The 18,139-nt window shown below is 46.9% G+C and overlaps 1 pseudogene; it reads right to left on the reverse strand.

Moving 5' to 3' along the window:
• Nucleotides 1–5,327: 5,327 nt before the first annotated feature.
• On the reverse strand, nucleotides 5,328–5,445 carry LOC134953798 (5S ribosomal RNA; annotated as a pseudogene).
• Between the last annotated feature and the right edge of the window lie 12,694 nt (nucleotides 5,446–18,139).

The raw sequence follows: 18,139 nt of genomic DNA on the forward strand, positions 1-18,139 counted from the left end.
ACTCAGGTGTCTGCCCCGCAGGGGGTGACATCACATTTATAGGCATCTGCACCGCCTCCACATAAGTCTCCTCATCAAACATGTCGACACAGCCGTACCGACACACCACACACACACACACACAGGGAATGCTGTTAAAGGAGACAGGACCCCACAAAAGCCCTTTGGGGAGACAGAGAGAGAGTATGCCAGCACACACCAGAGCGCTATAATAATACAGGGACTAACTGAATTATGACCCTTTATAGCTGCTTATTATATTAAACTGCGCCCAATTTTAGTGCCCCCCTCTCTTTTTTACCCTTTCTGTAGTGTAGACTGCAGGGGAGAGTCAGGGAGCTTCCTTCCAGAGGAACTGTGAGGGAATAATGGCGCCAGTGTGCTGAGGGAGAAGGCTCCGCCCCTTTTTCGGCTGCCTTTTCTCCCGCTTTTTTCGGTATTCTGGCAGGGGTAATTACCACATATATAGCCTCTGGGGCTATATATTGTGGTTATTTTGCCAGCCAAGGTGATATTATTGCTGCTCAGGGCGCCCCCCCCCCAGCGCCCTGCACCCTCAGTGACCGGAGTGTGAAGTGTGTATGAGGAGCAATGGCGCACAGCTGCAGTGCTGTGCGCTACCTTGGTGAAGACTGAAGTCTTCTGCCGCCGAATTTCCGGACCATCTTCATGCTTCTGGCTCTGTAAGGGGGACGGCGGCGCGGCTCCGGGAACGAACACCAAGGACGAGTCCTGCGGTCGATCCCTCTGGAGCTAATGGTGTCCAGTAGCCTAAGAAGCCCAAGCTAGCTGCAAGCAGGTAGGTTCGCTTCTTCTCCCCTTAGTCCCTCGATGCAGTGAGCCTGTTGCCAGCAGGTCTCACTGTAAAATAAAAAACCTAATTTAAACTTTCTTTCTAGCAGCTCAGGAGAGCTCCTAGTGTGCAACCAGCTCGGGCCGGGCACAGAAATCTAACTGAGGTCTGGAGGAGGGGCATAGAGGGAGGAGCCAGTGCACACCAGATAGTACCAAATCTTTCTTATAGAGTGCCCAGTCTCCTGCAGAGCCCGTATATTCCCCACGGTCCTTACGGAGTCCCCAGCATCCACTAGGACGTTAGAGAAAAGGTATTTTAATTACCTGCTGGTAAATCCTTTTCTCGTAGTTCATGGAGGATGCTGGGGTCCACATTAGTATCATGGGGGTTTAGACTGGTCCACTAGGAGCCATTGGCACTTTAAGAGTTTGAGAGTGTGGGCTGGCTCCTCCCTCTATGCCCATCCTACCAGACTCAGTCTAAAATTGTGCCCGAGGAGACGGACATCTTCAATAGAAGGATTTTACACAGATAGTGGGGAGAATCACACCAGCTCACACACAAGGCAAACCAAACTAACTAGCTTGAAACATCAGCAACGGCTGAACAATATTACTTACCAAGTAACAAAACAGTACTTAACCTAGAACTAAGCAGTACTGAACTAAGTAACCAATGCAGGATCACGAAGCGCTGGGCGGGCGCCCAGCATCCTATACGGACTACGAGAAAAGGATTTACCGGTAGGTAATTAAAATCCTATTTTCTCTTAGGTCCTAGAGGATGCTGGGGTCCACATTAGTACCATGGAGATGTACCAAAGCTCCCAGAACGGGAGGGAGAGCGCGGAGGCTCTTGCAGAACCGATTGACCAAACTTGTGGTCCACAGAGGCCAAAGTATCAAACTTGTAGAACTTTGCAAACGTGTTCAACCCAGACCAAGTAGACGCTCGGCAAAGCTGTAAAGCCGAGACACCCCGGGCAGCCGCCCAGGAAGAACCCACCAAACAAGCAGAGTGGGCCTTATCAGACGTAGGACATGGCAATGCTGCCATAGATTACGCATGCTGGATAGTGAACCTGATCCAGCAAGAGATTGTCTGCTTAGAAGCAGAACACCCAAGTTTCTTTGGATCATACAGGACAAACAGAGTCCGATTTTCTGTGACGAGCAGTCCTCTTCACATAGATTTTCAGAGCCCTTACAACATCCAAGGACTTTGATGAAACCGAGGAGTCAGTAGCAACTGGCACCACAATAGGTTGGTTATGAAATGCCAACACAACCTTCGGAAGGAACTGCAGATGTGTCCGGAGCTCAGCTCTATCTTCATGGAAGATCAGTAGGGGCTTTTATATGACAAATCCCCCAACTCTGACACACATCTAGCAGAAGCCAAGGCCAACAAAGTGACAGCCTTCCATATGAGAAACTTGACCTCAACCTCCTGTAGAGGCTCAAACCAGTCCGATTGGAGTAACTGCAACACCACGTTAAGATCCCAGGGCGCCGTAGACGGCATAAAGGGAGGATGGATGTGCAGAACTCCCTTCAAAAAGGTCTGAACCTCAGGGAGGGCAGCCAACTGTTTCTGGAAGAAAATGGATAAGGCTGAAATCTGTACCTTTACGGAACCTAATCGCAGGCCCATATCCACACCTGCCTGGAGGAAGAGGAGAAATCTTCCAAGTTTAAACTCCACAGTAGGAAACTTCTTGGATTCACACTAAGACAAATACTTTTTCCAAATGCGATGGTAATGCTTTGACGTTACTCCTTTCCTAACCTGTGTCAGGGTAGGAATAACCTTGTTCGGAATGCCCTTCCGAGCTAATACCTGGCGTTCAACTGCCATGCCGTCAAATGTAGCCGCGGTAAGTCTTGATAAACAAACGGCCCCTGCTGTAGCAGGTCCTCCCAAGGAGGAAGAAGCCTCGGCTCTTCTAGCAGTAGATCCAGAAGATCAGCGTACCAAGCCCTTCTTGGCCAGTCCAGAGCAATGAGGATTGCCTGATCTCGTGTTCCCCTTATGAGTTTATAACCCTTGGAATGAGTGGAAGTGGAGGAAACACGTATACCGACTAACACCCACGGAGTCACTAGGGCATCCACAGCCTCGGCTTGCGGGTCCCTCGACCTGGAACAATACCGCTGATGCTTCTTGTTGAGACGAGAGGCCATCATGTCTATTTGAGGTACACCCCAAAGATTTATCACCTCAGTGAACACCTCCAGATGGAGGCCCCACTCTCCTGGATGGAGATCGTGTCTGCTGATGAAGTCGACTTCCCAGTTGTCTACTCCCGGAATGAAGATTGCTGACAGCACCAACGCATGTTTTTCCGCCCAGAGGATGATTCTTGTTACCTCTGACATTGCAGCTCTGCTCTTCGTTCCACCCTGTCGGTTTATGTAAGCCACTGTCGTTACATTGTCCGACTGCACTTGAATGGCCCGATTTCTCAGAAGATGGGCTGCTTGAAGAAGACCGTTGTAGATGGCTATTAGTTCCAGAATGTTTATTGGCAGGCCGGCTTCCAGACATGACCACCTTCCTTGGAAGGTTTCCCCTTGAGTGACTTAGCCCCAGCCCTGGAGACTTGCATCCGTGGTTAGAAGGATCCAGTCCTGAATCACGAACCTGCGGCCCTCCAGAAGGTGAGGCAATTGCAGCCACCAGAGGAGTGAGATCCTGGCCTACGGCGACAGACGTATTCTCTGGTGCATGTGTAGATGAGATCCCAACCACTTGTCCAGGAGATTCGGTTGGAAGGACCGAGCATGAAATCTCCCGTACTGCAGAGCCTCGTAAGAGGCCACCATCTTCCCCAGAAGGCGAATGCACTGATGAACCGACACCCGGGCTGGCTTCAGGACATCCCGGCCCATTGTTTGTATCACCAACTCTTTTTCCTCTGGAAGAAACACCCTCTGCACTTCTGTGTCAAGGATCATTCCCAGAAATGACAACTTCCTGGTTGGTTACAAATGTGATTTTGGAAGATTCAGGATCCAACCTGAGAAGCTGGGTCGTGATAGCTATGGACTGTAACAGCTTCTACTTGGATAGTGCCTTTATCAGCAGATCGTTCATATATGGAATTATGTTCACCCCGTGTCTGCGGAGGAGAACCATCATTTCCGCCATCACCTTGGCGAATACCCTTGGTGCTGTGGAGAGACCGAATAGCAGGGCCTGTAATTGAAAATGACAGTCCAACATTGCGAATTGGAAATAAGCTTGATGCGGCGGCAAAATCAGAATATGGAGGTACGCATCCTTGATATCCAGGGATAACAGAAATCCCCCCTCCTCCAGACCTGATATCACTGCCCTTAGAGACTCCATTTTGAACTTGAACTCTCTCAGAAAGGGGTACTGTGATTTTAAGTTCAGAATGGGCCTGACTAAACCATCCAGTTTTGGTACCACGAAAAGGTTCGATTAGTATCCCTTGTTTTGCATCTGGGGAGGAACTGGTACAATAACCTATGCCTCCACCAACTTCTGGATGGCTCCCTGTAGAATAGCCCTGTCTGCCGGCAAAGCTGGCAAGCCTGATTTGAAGAACCGGTGAGGAGGGAGATCTTGCAATTCCAGCCGGTATCCTGGGACACAATATCTTGTACCCTGGGATCCAGGCTGGACGACACCCAGACGTGACTGAAATGTCTGAGTCTCGCCCCCACCGGCCCTACCTCCAGGCCGCGTGGTCCACCATCATGCTGAGGACTTTGGCGTATACCTGAAGCAAGCTTCTGTTCCTGGGAACCCGCAGCAGCAGGTTCTTGAATTTTGGTCGATCTCTTCTAAAGAAGGTGTTGGATGGTTTGGCCTTTCTTGTTTTAGCAACCTGAAAGGACTGTGATGCTGCTGAAGAATATGGTTTCTTCGTAGCAGGTGCAGTTGAGGGAAGTATAAAAGAATATATTTAGTGTGGATCCACAGCAGTCTAAATGAATCTATTGAAGTATTAAATTAATTAAATATAATCATGAACTACCAATGTACAAGCAGTTACCAAATGAATCCTAAACTGCTTACGATTGGTGGTGCTCCCAGGAATTTTGTAGATTAAACTACAATTGAGAAAATAGAAGGAAAAAGACAAAAAACCCTTGTTTGGGAGCACTCATTTGTTAACATATGTATTATAAATATGAATGGAAATGTCAAAAAGAAAACTTAACCTTTATTTAATTCTTAAATAAAAGACTTATATATAGAAATTTTAAGAATAATATCATATGTCACTTAATATTGATATTGAATTTAAATCTTGTTTACCTTTTTAGCAAATGAGGTACAAGATAATTAAAAAGGTGAAAATATCAAAGAGATGAAATTATTAAGGATACCTGCAGGTGGCTTACAATTAAGGGTATCCAATAAATCACGGTGCATGCCTCGGATATGTTTCTCCAATTACAATAATGAGCAAATTTTGAAGGTACAGATAATATCTCAGGTTGAGCTAAAGATTAGTACAGAAAAAATAAGAAAGATGGTGATAGTCTCCTTGGAAAAAGGCCCTCTGCACCTGGTATTCTCAGGAGGTTTCCCTTCCTAGTACTGACCAGGCCATACCTGCTTAGCTTCCGAGATCGGACAAGATTGGGCATTTTCAGGGTAGTATGGCCGTGGGCCGTTATTGAAGGAGGAGAATGGACCACTTCTGCTTTCTGTACTCAACATATATCAGAACTAAAAATAGTCCGAAAATGTATTTCCAGATGAGAGAGTGTATGGAAAGAACACTTCTGCTGTCTGTTGTGACAGTAAGATATTCACTGGTCAGAGCGTAATGTCCTTACCAGAGTAACTGTCAACCAGATGAGAGAGTGCGGAGAATGCGAAAATTAGAGTAAACTGAATGTTTGAAGCAGAAAGTAAATGTTATTTGAACTGTAATTGCTCAAGAAAATCAAAAAGTCATTAAACCTAATTCTGGTATTAGTTACTAGTCATGGGTTAAATAACATCCACAAAACTCAGAGCTAGTTATAAAGCACTGTAAAGTGATATAATGGATCACAGGAAATTAAAGACAATTAATGCCCAACAAATTCAGGGCTAATTGCGGATTATAATATGCAGATGAGTCCTATGTAGAGACAACACTGGCATGTCAAATATTTTAAAGTGAGCAGTACATGAATTAATAAATGGATATAAAAAGGTATCAATCAATTCATAGAAAGGAAAAAAAAATGTAAAAAAAAAATGTAAAAAAAAAGCAGGTTGGAGCTCAAGGCTGGCTCAAAACAGTTTCATTAATCCCTATGGTATAATCATCATGAGATCTATCATGAATGAATAACATGAAATCAAATTACTATCCTTAGCATGAGTGGAGAAAAATATCATAAATGAATAACATAAATCAAATTACTATCCTTAGCATGAGCGGAGAAAATATATGGGGCTTGTTCCTGTTTGACTGTGTATACAGGCACTAAGTCCCAAAAATAAACACCCTTATCACGTGTCTGCAGTATAAATAGCTACAGTCCTGTGTGAAATGCTGTACACAGGGCTTCTACAGATATGTGCAGTGCTGCTGCAGGTGTGAGCAAATCTGGGGGGAAAAAAAGTCAAACCGTTGGGTCATGTGTGACCACAAATGGCCCTGCTGGTCCGGTGTATGTTACCACTACCACGGCGTGTGCAGACGGTATGTCCTGGAGTCCCCCGGAGTTCCCCGCTGACAGTGATGATTGCGGCCGCTCGCTTGCGGATCGAGCGGTGCCGCGATGACGTCACCAAATGACGTCTCTCGACGTACGTTTCACCTGGTGGGCTTGGTCACGAGAGCCTCTCTCTGCCGCTCTACTTTGGCCAGTATATGAGTACATTGTTGGCCTATCATGTGGAAGATTGAATGATGAGCAGTTAGCTGTACCTATAGGGTGGCAGCTTGGATAATAGGTGCAGCCATGTTAGAAAATAAGAATTTACTTACCGATAATTCTATTTCTCGTAGTCCGTAGTGGATGCTGGGAACTCCGTAAGGACCATAGGGAATAGCGGCTCCGCAGGAGACTGGGCACAAAAGTAAAGCTTTAGGACTACCTGGTGTGCACTGGCTCCTCCCCCTATGACCCTCCTCCAAGCCTCAGTTAGGATACTGTGCCCGGACGAGCGTACACAATAAGGAAGGATTTTGAATCCCGGGTAAGACTCATACCAGCCACACCAATCACACCGTACAACCTGTGATCTGAACCCAGTTAACAGCATGATAACAGAGGAGCCTCTGAAAAGATGGCTCACAACAATAATAACCCGATTTTTGTAACAATAACTATGTACAAGTATTGCAGACAATCCGCACTTGGGATGGGCGCCCAGCATCCACTACGGACTACGAGAAATAGAATTATCGGTAAGTAAATTCTTATTTTCTCTGACGTCCTAGTGGATGCTGGGAACTCCGTAAGGACCATGGGGATTATACCAAAGCTCCCAAACGGGCGGGAGAGTGCGGATGACTCTGCAGCACCGAATGAAAGAACTCCAGGTCCTCCTCAGCCAGGGTATCAAATTTGTAGAATTTAGCAAACGTGTTTGCCCCTGACCAAGTAGCTGCTCGGCAAAGTTGTAAAGCCGAGACCCCTCGGGCAGCCGCCCAAGATGAGCCCACCTTCCTTGTGGAATGGGCTTTTACAGATTTTGGCTGTGGCAGGCCTGCCACAGAATGTGCAAGCTGAATTGTACTACAAATCCAACGAGCAATAGTCTGCTTAGAAGCAGGAGCACCCAGCTTGTTGGGTGCATACAGGATAAACAGCGAGTCAGATTTTCTGACTCCAGCCGTCCTGGAAACATATATTTTCAGGGCCCTGACTACGTCCAGCAACTTGGAGTCCTCCAAGTCCCTAGTAGCCGCAGGTACCACAATAGGCTGGTTCAAGTGAAACGCTGAAACCACCTTAGGGAGAAATTGAGGACGAGTCCTCAATTCTGCCCTGTCCGTATGAAAAATTAGGTAAGGGCTTTTATAGGATAAAGCCGCCAATTCTAAGACACGCCTGGCTGAAGCCAGGGCCAACAGCATTACCACTTTCCATGTGAGATATTTTAAGTCCACAGTGGTGAGTGGTTCAAACCAATGTGATTTTAGGAACCCCAAAACTACATTGAGATCCCAAGGTGCCACTGGAGGCACAAAAGGAGGCTGTATATGCAGTACCCCCTTGACAAACGTCTGAACTTCAGGAACTGAAGCCAGTTCTTTCTGGAAGAAAATCGACAGGGCCGAAATTTGAACCTTAATGGACCCTAATTTTAGGCCCATAGACAGTCCTGTTTGCAGGGAATGCAGGAAACGACCCAGTTGAAATTCCTCTGTAGGGGCCTTCCTGGCCTCGCACCACGCAACATATTTACGCCAAATACGGTGATAATGCTGTACAGTTACATCCTTCCTGGCTTTGATCAGGGTAGGGATGACTTCATCCGGAATGCCTTTTTCCTTCAGGATCCGGCGTTCAACCGCCATGCCGACAAACGCAGCCGCGGTAAGTCTTGTCCTTACTCCTCTCCTTCTTATGATTCTCAATACCTTGGGTATGAGAGGCAGAGGAGGGAACACATACACTGACTGGTACACCCACGGTGTTACCAGAGCGTCCACAGCTATTGCGTGAGGGTCCCTTGACCTGGCGCAATACCTGTCTAGTTTTTTGTTGAGGCGGGACGCCATCATGTCCACCTTTGGTTTTTCCCAACGGTTCACAATCATGTGGAAGACTTCTGGGTGAAGTCCCCACTCTCCCGGGTGGAGGTCGTGTCTGCTGAGGAAGTCTGCTTCCCAGTTGTCCACTCCCGGAATGAACACTGCTGACAGTGCTATCACATGATTTTCCGCCCAGCGAAGAATCCTTGCAACTTCTGCCATTGCCCTCCTGCTTCTTGTGCCACCCTGTCTGTTTACGTGGGCGACTACCGTGATGTTGTCTGACTGGATCAGCACCGGCTGACCTTGAAGCAGAGGTCTTGCTAGGCTTAGAGCATTGTAGATGGCCCTTAGCTCCAGGATATTTATGTGAAGTGATGTCTCCAGGCTTGACCACAAGCCCTGGAAATTTCTTCCCTGTGTGACTGCTCCCCAGCCTCTCAGGCTGGCATCCGTGGTCACCAGGACCCAGTCCTGAATGCCGAATCTGCGGCCCTCTAGAAGATGAGCACTCTGCAACCACCACAGGAGAGACACCCTTGTCCTTGGTGACAAGATTATCCGCTGATGCATCTGAAGATGCGACCCGGACCATTTGTCTAGCAGATCCCACTGGAAGGTTCTTGCGTGGAATCTGCCGAATGGGATTGCTTCGTAAGAAGCCACCATCTTTCCCAGGACCCTTGTGCATTGATGCACTGAGACTTGGCCTGGTTTTAGGAGATTTCTGACTAGTTCGGATAACTCCCTGGCTTTCTCCTCCGGGAGAAACACCTTTTTCTGGACTGTGTCCAGGATCATCCCTAGGAATAGAAGTCGTGTCGTCGGGATCAGCTGCGATTTTGGAATATTGAGAATCCAACCGTGCTGGCGCAGCACTATCTGAGATAGTGCTACCCCGACTTCCAACTGTTCCCTGGATCTTGCCCTTATCAGGAGATCATCCAAGTAAGGGATAACTAAAACTCCCTTCCTTCGAAGGAGTATCATCATTTCGGCCATTACCTTGGTAAAGACCCGGGGTGCCGTGGACAATCCAAACGGCAGCGTCTGAAACTGATAGTGACAGTTCTGTACCACAAACCTGAGGTACCCTTGGTGAGAAAGGTAAATTGGGACATGTAGGTAAGCATCTTTGATGTCCAGAGACACCATATAGTCCCCTTCTTCCAGGTTTGCAATCACTGCTCTGAGTGACTCCATCTTGAATTTGAACCTTTGTATGTAAGTGTTCAAGGATTTTAGGTTTAAAATTGGTCTCACCGAGCCGTCCGGCTTCGGTACCACAAATAGTGTGGAATAGTACCCCTTTCCCTGTTGTAGGAGGGGTACCTTGATTATCACCTGCTGGGAATACAGCTTGTGAATGGCTTCCAATACTGCCTCCCTGTCTGAGGGAGACGTCGGTAAAGCAGACTTTAGAAAACGGCGAGGGGGAGACGTCTCGAATTCCAATTTGTACCCCTGAGATACCACCTGAAGGATCCAGGGGTCCAATTGCGAGTGGGCCCACTGCGCACTGAACTTCTTGAGACGGGCCCCCACCGTGCCTGAGTCCGCTTGTAAAGCCCCAGCGTCATGCTGAGGACTTTGCGGAGGCGGGAGAGGGCTTTTGTTCCTGGGAACTGGCTGTTTGTTGCAGCCTTTTTCCTCTCCCTCTGCCACGGGGCAGAAATGAGGCGCCTTTCGCCCGCTTGCCCTTATGGGGCCGAAAGGACTGCGCCTGATAATACGGCGTCTTCTTAGGTTGAGAAGCTACCTGGGGTAAAAATGTGGATTTTCCAGCAGTTGCCGTGGCTACCAGGTCTGATAGACCTACCCCAAATACCTCCTCCCCCTTATAAGGCAATACTTCCATGTGCCTTTTAGAATCCGCATCACCTGACCACTGCCGCGTCGATAAACCTCTTCTTGCAGAAATGGACAGCGCGCTAACTCTTGATGCCAGTCGGCAAATATCCCTCTGTGCATCACGCATATATAGAAATGCATCCTTCAAATACTCTATAGTCAGTAATATACTGTCCCTATCTAGGGTATCAATATTTTCAGTCAGGGAATCCGACCACGCCAGACCCGCACTGCACATCCAGGCTGAGGCGATTGCTGGTCGCAGTATAACACCCGTGTGAGTGTATATACATTTTAGGATATTCTCCAGCTTTCTATCGGCAGGTTCCTTTAGGGCGGCCGTATGAGGAGAGGGTAGTGCTACCTGTTTAGACAAGCGTGTGAGCGCTTTATCCACCCTAGGGGGTGTTTCCCAACGTGCCCTATCCTCTGGCGGGAAAGGGTACGATGCCAATAACCTTTTAGGAATTATCAGTTTTTTATCGGGGGAAACCCACGCCTCATCACACACTTCATTTAATTCCTCGGATACAGGAAAAACTACAGGCAGTTTTTTCTCACCAAACATAATACCCTTTTTAGTGGTACTTGTATTATCAGAGATATGCAATACATTTTTCATTGCTTCAATCATGTAACGTGTGGCCCTAGTGGAAGTCACGTTTGTCTCCTCATCATCGACACTGGAGTCAGTATCCGTGTCTGTGTCTGCCATTTGAGGTAACGGGCGTTTTAAAGCCCCTGATGGCGTTTGAGACCCCTGGACAGGCACAAGCTGAGTAGCCGGCTGTCTCATGTCGTCAACTGTCTGTCGTAAAGAGCTGACACTGTCACGCAATTCCTTCCATTAGCTCATCCACTCAGGTGTCGACTCCCTAGGGGGTGACAACTCTATAATAGGCAATTGCTCCGCCTCCATCTCATTTTCCTCCTCAAACATGTCGACACAATCGTACCGACACACCGCACACACACAGGGAATGCTCTGATAGAGGACAGGACCCCACTAGCCCCTTGGGGAGACAGAGGGAGAGTATGCCAGCACACACCAGAGCGCTATATATAGACAGGAATACCACTATAAAATGTGCTTTTCCCTTTATAGCTGCTGTTAGTATTAAAACTGCGCCAAATTAGTGCCCCCCTCTCTTTTTTACCCTTTTCTGTAGTGCAGGACTGCAGGGGAGAGTCAGGGAGACGTCCTTCCAGCGGAGCTGTGATGGAAAATGGCGCCCGTGTGCTGAGGAGATAGGCCCCGCCCCCTTCTCGGCGGCCTTTTCTCCCGCTTTTTGGTGAGTTCTGGCAGGGGTTAAAATACATCCATATAGCCCTGGGGGTTATATGTGGTGTATTTATGCCAGCCAAGGTGTTTACATTGCTGCTCAGGGCGCCCCCCCCCTAGCGCCCTGCACCCTCAGTGACCGAAGTGTGAAGTGTGCCTGAGTAACAATGGCGCACAGCTGCAGTGCTGTGCGCTACCTTGTTGAAGACAGATGTCTTCTGCCGCCGATTTTTCCGGACCTCTTCTTGCTCCTGGCTCTGTAAGGGGGCCGGCGGCGCGGCTCTGGGACCGAGCTCCGAGGCTGGGCCTGTGTTCGGTCCCTCTGGAGCTAATGGTGTCCAGTAGCCTAAGAAGCCCAAGCTGGCTGCAAGCAGGCAGGTTCGCTTCTTCTCCCCTTAGTCCCTCGATGCAGTGAGCCTGTTGCCAGCAGGTCTCACTGAAAATAAAAAACCTAAAACTAAACTTTCACTAAGAAGCTCAGGAGAGCCCCTAGTGTGCACCCTTCTCGGCCGGGCACAAAAATCTAACTGAGGCTTGGAGGAGGGTCATAGGGGGAGGAGCCAGTGCACACCAGGTAGTCCTAAAGCTTTACTTTTGTGCCCAGTCTCCTGCGGAGCCGCTATTCCCCATGGTCCTTACGGAGTTCCCAGCATCCACTAGGACGTCAGAGAAAAGGGAAAACGGAAAGCAATGGGGGAATAATGCTGTAATATGCTGGCAAACAAACGGGATTGATTAAGAGAAATGAATCTATGTAGCCCTGTTAGTGGAGGGAAAAAGAGGGGATATTACAATTCGATAGTGCTGGTATTCACGGGATTAAAATGAATAGATGAATTAAGGGAATAAAGTGATTCTTTATGTTACCTGTTAAGTTTGAATGAAAAAGGTGGCATAAATAACTATTAGCATTGATTTTTTTGTGATCGCGAGGTACGTAAGGATAAGGATGACTATGTATGAATATTAAATGCTATGATATAGTAGGTGGTTGAATGGTTTATGGGAATTGCATAGATTGTGTTTAAAGTGAATCTGAATGAAAAAAGGGTGTTGTTAATGTGTGTAAGTGAGGAAGAAATAATATTAAAGAGGGGTGAGGTGGAATGTGGGCGTGTATGCTCGAGTGTTAATGTGTATATTGGAAAAGTGTTGTTTGGGGGTTGAGGATGGGGATGTGTGAGTGGAATGGGTGTATTGAACTTGTGCGGCACTGCAAACTTGTGAAAAAAATGTGGTATTGTCTAGAAAAAATTGTAAACTGTGGAGCGGGGGGGGGGGGGGGTTTGAAGGGGGGAAAAAGGGGGGGAGAAAATGGGGAAATGGGGGGGAGGGAGGGGGGAGAGGAAGTGAAAGGGAAAACCTGCTGAAAGGTGTAAGAAGTGTGGGCCCAGTAGCTGTGAGGATGGGGGAAGGGTGAACTGTAGTGGACGAAGAAGGGAGGGCAATGACGAGGAATTGCTGAATAAGTGATGATACATGTGAATGTGTCATCTGCCTATTTTTTTTTTTTTTTTTGCAGGTGACATGGTGATATTAAAGGAATGTATTACTTTCATAACATGATATTTATGTTTGTAAAAAGATGCTGTAATTAATGTATTCGTTTAAGCCTCTAGGCATGAGGGTGTTCAGTTTGAAAATCCACTCGGATTCCTTTTTTTGAAGTGCAGAACTGCAATCTCCTCCTCTTAGTCCCATCTTAATGTGTTCCAGGCCAGAAATGCTCAAATCCTCTGTTCGGCTGTTGTGGAATTGTAAAAAATGTCTGGCAACTGTGGTAAGCTTCTTGAATTTGGCTGAGTCGGATATGGCATTCCTCACTGTGCTGATATGTTTAAGTGCCCTTACCTTCAACATACGAGATGTCATGCCCACATACCGCAAGTTACAGGGACATGTGATACAATAGATCACATTCTCTGTCTTGCAGTTAAATAAATCTTTCACTTCAATCTTCTGATTGAATCTGTCTGTGACATTCATTAGATTCTTAATGTGTGGGCATGACTTACAGCTGCCACATGGGTAGCTGCCTTTGAGAGGTCTCGGCTTCGGAGGGTGTGAGAAGTAGCTCTTTACTAGTTTGTCTTTCAAATTTGGTGCCCTTCTCCAACTCATATTGACATTCTGGCCAATTTGATCCGAAAGGTCCTCGTCCATTTTCAAAATGTGCCATTGGGGTTGCAGGATTTTTCTAGCATCTTTCAAATTTTTACAGAAATCCCCTATGAACCTAAGGTGCTTTTATCTTCTTTGGGTTTTTTTTCTGCCGGAAAGATCAAGGAGTCGCATTGTACTTTCTGTACTTCAGATTTGGCTTTTTTGATTAGCCTATTGCTATAGCCTCTCTCTTTCAATCTCGCTACTAATTCAATGCTCATAGTCTGAAATATGGAGTCTTCTGTGCAGTTTCTTTTTAATCTGAGAAATTCCCCTTTGGGAATATTTCTAATTTTGGTGGGAAATGACTACTGATTGAGTGGAGCAAGCTATTGGTTGAGGTTTCTTTTCTGAAGATTTCTGTTGCTATGATGTTGGTATCATCCCGATATATCCTAAGATCAAGAAATGGGATACTGGATTTGCTGCTGGTATATGTGAACTTCAGATTTATCTGATTGTCGTTGAGAGAGAGGATGTACTGATCCAATTTGTCTTGGGTATCATCCCAAATCATAAAGATATCGTCTATATACCGTATCCAGATTACAATATGATCGGTGTACTCCTCTTGATTGTCATTAAAGACTATTTCCCATTCCCACCAACCTGGAAATAGGTTTGCATATGTTGGCGCACATGCCGCCCCCATAGCTGTACCTCTAGTCTGGATATGGAAGTGATTGTTGAATAGGAAGTAATTGTGATTCAGAACAAACTGGAGTAATTCCAAAAGAAACTCTTAAAAATCACCAATGCCCTCCATGGAGAGTAAATATTTCACCGCTTTTATGTCCAAATCATGCTCTATAGATGTGTATAGAGACTCCACATCCAAACCCACCAGTATGTGGGAGTCCTCCAGACGTATGCCTTGGATTTTCTTCAATACATCTGTTGTATCTTTAACATAAGATGGGAGGCTCAAGACTTGTTGTCTCAAATGAACATTGAGAAAGCAACTAGCTTTCTCCAGGAGGCCCCCATTGCCCAATATAATGGGTCGTCCAGGTGGATTGGTAACAGATATAGTGTCAGGGTTCTCGGATGAGGGGTGTTCAAATAGTCCCACTCCATTTTTGTGATGGTGCCTTGCTGTAGGTATCTGTCGATGATCCAAGAGTATAGAGTTAGGAATTTTTTTGTTGGATCAAACAGAGTGGTCTTATAGCAGGAGGTATCCTTTAGTTGTTTGTTGGCTTCCTTGAGATATAATGTAGTAGGCCAGATGACGATGTTTCCTCCTTTATCCGACATTTTTATTTGAACATCATCCCATTTCTGTATTTCCTTAAGTGCTTCCTTTTGTTTCCTGGACAGATTATCAATGATTTTGTGTGTTATCTGACATTGGTAGAGTGTGTCAAAATCTCGTGACACCAAATTAAGGAATACCTTAATTTCAGGGCACAAACTGTCCTGGGGAAAGAAAGTTGACCTTTTTTTGCAGATGGGGAGATTGGATGTAGAGGGCTTCTCATCTGATAGTTCTTTTAAGATGGCTAAGGCATCCTGTTCCTGCTGCGATAAATTGGGTGTGTCGATATTGGGTAGAAATGTATCGGTTTCTTTTTTGGTGGAATGGAAGCTGGAATCCCTCCTGCGGTTGAATGGTTGACTGTGTATACAGGCACTAAGTCCCAAAAATAAAATAAACACCCTTATCACGTGTCTGCAGTATAAATAGCTACAGTCCTGTATGAAAATAAGAATTTACTTACCGATAATTCTATTTCTCGGAGTCCGTAGTGGATGCTGGGGTTCCTGAAAGGACCATGGGGAATAGCGGCTCCGCAGGAGACAGGGCACAAAAAAGTAAAGCTTTACTAGGTCAGGTGGTGTGCACTGGCTCCTCCCCCTATGACCCTCCTCCAGACTCCAGTTAGGTACTGTGCCCGGACGAGCATACACAATAAGGGAGGCATTTTGAATCCCGGGTAAGACTCATACCAGCCACACCAATCACACCGTACAACTTGTGATCTAAACCCAGTTAACAGTATGACAACAGAAAGGGCCTCTTAAAGATGGCTCCTTAACAATAACCCGAATTAGTTAACAATAACTATGTACAAGTATAGCAGATAATCCGCACTTGGGATGGGCGCCCAGCATCCACTACGGACTCCGAGAAATAGAATTATCGGTAAGTAAATTCTTATTTTCTCTATCGTCCTAAGTGGATGCTGGGGTTCCTGAAAGGACCATGGGGATTATACCAAAGCTCCCAAACGGGCGGGAGAGTGCGGATGACTCTGCAGCACCGAATGAGAGAACTCCAGGTCCTCCTTTGCCAGGGTATCAAATTTGTAAAATTTTACAAACGTGTTCTCCCCCGACCACGTAGCTGCTCGGCAGAGTTGTAATGCCGAGACCCCTCGGGCAGCCGCCCAAGATGAGCCCACCTTCCTTGTGGAGTGGGCTTTTACAGTTTTAGGCTGTGGCAGGCCTGCCACAGAATGTGCAAGTTGAATTGTGTTACAAATCCAACGAGCAATCGACTGCTTAGAAGCAGGTGCGCCCAACTTGTTGGGTGCATACAATATAAACAGCGAGTCAGATTTTCTGACTCCAGCCGTCCTTGCAATGTATATTTTTAAGGCTCTGACAACGTCCAACAACTTGGAGTCCTCCAAGTCGCTAGTGGCCGCAGGCACCACAATAGGTTGGTTCAGATGAAATGCTGATACCACTTTAGGGAGAAAATGCGGACGAGTCCGCAGTTCTGCCCTATCCGAATGGAAGATTAGATAAGGACTTTTATAAGATAAAGCCGCCAATTCAGATACTCTCCTGGCAGAGGCCAGGGCTAGTAACATAGTCACTTTCAATGTGAGATATTTCAAATCCACCTTTTTTCAATGGTTCAAACCAATGGGATTTGAGGAAATCTAAAACTACATTTAGATCCCACGGTGCCACCGGAGGCACCACAGGAGGCTGTATATGCAGTACTCCCTTGACAAAAGTCTGGACCTCAGGGACAGAGGCCAATTCTTTTTGGAAGAATATTGACAGGGCCGAAATTTGAACCTTAATGGATCCCAATTTGAGACCCATAGATAATCCTGATTGCAGGAAATGTAGGAAACGACCCAGTTGGAATTCCTCCGTCGGAACCCTCCGATCCTCGCACCACGCTACATATTTTCGCCAAATGCGGTGATAATGTTTCACGGTGACTTCCTTCCGTGCCTTAATCAAGGTAGGAATGACTTCTTCTGGAATGCCTTTCCCTTTTAGGATCTGGCGTTCAACCGCCATGCCGTCAAACGCAGCCGCGGTAAGTCTTGAAAAAGACAGGGACCCTGCTGTAGCAGGTCCCTTCTCAGAGGTAGAGGCCACGGTTCGTCCGTGAGCATCTCTTGAAGTTCCGGATACCAAGTCCTTCTCGGCCAATCCGGAACCACTAGTATTGTTCCTACTCTTCTTTGCCGTATGATCTTCAATACCTTTGGTATGAGCGGCAGAGGAGGAAACACATACACTGACTGGTACACCCAAGGAGTTACCAGTGCGTCCACAGCTATTGCCTGTGGATCTCTTGACCTGGCGCAATATTTGTCCAGTTTCTTGTTGAGGCGAGACGCCATCATGTCTACAATTGGTCTTTCCCAACGGTCTATTAACATGTTGAAGACTTCTGGATGTAGACCCCACTCTCCCGGATGAAGATCGTGTCTGCTGAGGAAGTCTGCTTCCCAGTTGTCCACGCCCGGGATGAACACTGCTGACAGTGCTATCACGTGATTCTCCGCCCAGCGAAGAATCTTGGCAGCTTCTGCCATTGCACTCCTGCTTCTTGTGCCGCCCTGCCTGTTTACATGGGCGACCGCCGTGATGTTGTCCGACTGAATCAACACCGGCTTTCCTTGCAGGAGAAGTTCCGCCTGGCTTAGAGCATTGTAGATTGCTCTTAGTTCCAGAATGTTTATGTGAAGAGACTTTTCCAGACTCGTCCATACTCCCTGGAAGTTTCTTCCTTGTGTGACTGCTCCCCAGCCTCTCAGGCTGGCGTCCGTGGTCACCAGGATCCAATCCTGAATGCCGAATCTGCGGCCTTCTAATAGGTGAGCCTTCTGCAACCACCACAGAAGTGACACCCTTGTCTTTGGTGACAGGGTTATTCGCAGGTGCATCTGCAGATGCGACCCTGACCATTTGTCCAACAGATCCCTTTGGAATATTCTTGCATGGAATCTGCCGAATGGAATTGCTTCGTAAGAAGCCACCATTTTTCCCAGGACTCTTGTGCATTGATGTACTGACACTTTTCCTGGTTTTAGGAGGTTCCTGACCAGATCGGATAACTCCTTGGCTTTTTCCTCTGGAAGGAAAACCTTTTTCTGAACCGTGTCCAGAATCA

This window comes from Pseudophryne corroboree, chromosome 8, assembly GCF_028390025.1.
Source record: "Pseudophryne corroboree isolate aPseCor3 chromosome 8, aPseCor3.hap2, whole genome shotgun sequence".
In the NCBI taxonomy this organism is placed as follows: domain Eukaryota; kingdom Metazoa; phylum Chordata; class Amphibia; order Anura; family Myobatrachidae; genus Pseudophryne; species Pseudophryne corroboree.